The sequence below is a fragment of the Zingiber officinale genome, chromosome 1B (genome assembly GCF_018446385.1).
Source record: "Zingiber officinale cultivar Zhangliang chromosome 1B, Zo_v1.1, whole genome shotgun sequence".
Taxonomy (NCBI): domain Eukaryota; kingdom Viridiplantae; phylum Streptophyta; class Magnoliopsida; order Zingiberales; family Zingiberaceae; genus Zingiber; species Zingiber officinale.
In genome coordinates, this window is record NC_055986.1 from 115971242 (window position 1) to 115973762 (window position 2521).

The 2521-nt window shown below is 38.3% G+C and overlaps 1 non-coding gene across 1 annotated transcript; it reads left to right on the forward strand.

The window, feature by feature from the left end:
- Nucleotides 1–939: 939 nt before the first annotated feature.
- Nucleotides 940–1023, forward strand: TRNAY-GUA. The gene is given in 2 exon segments: nt 940–976; nt 988–1023. It is a non-coding gene; the product is annotated as a tRNA-Tyr (tRNA).
- The last annotated feature ends 1498 nt before the right edge of the window (nt 1024–2521 follow it).

A 2521-nucleotide genomic window follows, 5' to 3' on the forward strand; every position in this document is an offset into this window, starting at 1 on the left:
AGAGATTTAGACTTGGATCGCAAACGATGTTTAACATTATTGATCCAAATCCACCCATATTACAAATTCAATTAAATATGAATTTCAGAGATCGACTTCCAGGTTAAACATGGCGAGGCACTAGACCTTCTTGGGTATGGGAGCATCCACCACTTCCTAGATAAAGTCTTTCTATGAAATTTAATATTTAATTTCCTTATAGTAACCCTAGGTTTAACCAAAAGGAACAATCGAATCACAAGTTCAAAAAATAAAAGAAACACAAAATCGAAAACATAAATTCGATTATCTAGATTCATTAGCCTCTTGTGTTTGGTATTTCAAGATCTAAATAAAAAGATGAACTAGTTATGATGTGGAAACTAATAACTAGTTATACATTTTATAGCTTATAAACCTCACGATCTTCTGCCGTATTTCTCTTCTTATCTCGGACGTCGTGTGGGCGACGATCTACTGAGACAAGAATCCACCCAAGCTTCCTTCTTCTCCAAGCAAGTTTCGGCCACCACAAGAACTCTAAGAGAAGATGAGGTTCAGCCACCACCACCAAGCTCCAAAGGATGCTAGAAACAAAGCTTCATTTCTCTCCTTCTTCTCCAAGCAAGATCCGACCATCACAAGAACTCCAAGAGAAGATGAGGTTCGACCACAAGAAGAAGAGAGGGGTGGCCAAGGAAGAAAAGAGAGAGGAAATAGGGGATAGTTAAAAGTGATGTGATAGAATCAATATATTATAAAAGAATAACAAAGATACATTTGCTTACCAACTTTTTTAAAAAATGGAAAGATAATGATGTGTTTGCTAAATAAACAGACAGAAAAGAAAGCAATGAGAGGAAAATTACGAGGGCCAAGAAATTTACTTGTGTATTTATTATAATTATAGACAAGTGTAAATTTAAGATAATAATAATAAATACCCAGAACAAAACAAATCCGACCTTAGCTCAGTTGGTAGAGCGGAGGACTGTAGTCTGGTCAGATATCCTTAGGTCGCTGGTTCGAATCCGGCAGGTCGGAGGTTTAATTTTTTCATTATACTTTCTTTTCATTTTTTAAAAAAACACCAAATGTACGATATAAAACAGAAAGTGACAAAAATAAATGAAATTAAATTGTCGAACAATGCTTTGCTAATTTATTTATTTATATTAAAAAAAGCATCTTAATAGGGCTTGAGTGGGCTACTTACGACTGTATAGTACTAGTAAATGTTCGTGGTTGGCTTCTAGTGGACAACCAACATAAATCTATTAATTATACGCGGATGGAGATTTAGACTTAGTATGTCGTGATATTCAATAAGATGTGGCCATAGAAAATATCTATTTTCTTTTATAATGTGCATAATGATGCAGTTTAATAAAATTGGACAGTTAAAAATAAAAAAGATATAATAATCAAAAGTCAAGGATTCAAAGGGAAATTGACAGTCAAAAATTAAGGTAACGTGACAGTCAAATGGTAATTAAAGATTAAGCTAACGTGACAATCAATAGTTAAGGAAAGAAGAAGTAGGACCATCTGACAACATCAACGGCATGATTTCCAGTCAGGTTCTCACAGACCAGAACTCCAGATCTAAGACACTCAGGTCTGAGACATAGTGGACAGTCGGGGTAATACCTGACCTATTCCGACTGGTCGGGTTTTCACAACTCAGCTATATCCAGGCCCGATCCTCCCAGTAGGCCTGTAACGACCCGACCCTTTCGGTCTCTTGGGCGCCCTTGCGGTAGCCCAACTAGCGGCCCCTTATGTCGTCGGCCCATTTGGTGACCTCTAGGTCGTCGACCGTCGACCCTTGGCCGTGCCAGTGGATTTTTGCCTTCCCCAGGATTCGAACTCTAGACCTCCAGGCTAAGTACTAGAGTTTATGAATCCTGGTAGCCAAGTGAGCGCCAAGATTCATAAGGAGTGGAAAGTCTAGTACTCACTAGCTAAACTCACTTAGCTATCAGGATTCATAAACTCTAGTACTTAGCCTGGAAGTCTAGAGTTCGAATCCTGAGGAAGGCAAAAATCCACTGGCCAGGGGTGGAAAGTCCTAGTGAGTAACGACACAACCAAGGGTCGACGGTCGACGACATAGAGGTCGCCAAATAGGCCGATGACATAAGAGACCGCTAGTTGGGCTATCGCAAGGGCGCCCAAGAAGCCGAAAGGGCCGGGTCGTTACAATAAAAATGCGTCTTTTATTGTAAAACTGCTTGGAAAGAGAACAACAACATGCACTTGAGTATAGTTCACGCTAAAACATATGCTTTGTAAATATGCACATGATATGTATTTTTAAACAATTTTAAAATGCTAAACACCAATTTAAACCTTGCTAGTAATGTAACGAAAACAGAAATCCTGGCATATTATAGAGTTCACCAACACTACACTTTATAACTCAAGTTCTACACTTAATGATGGTTTCACTTCAACAAACCAATGCAGTTTGAAAATTTTATCATACATATTAGTGAACATAATAATCAACTTTCTTAGGCCTGACAATGTACCACTTGCG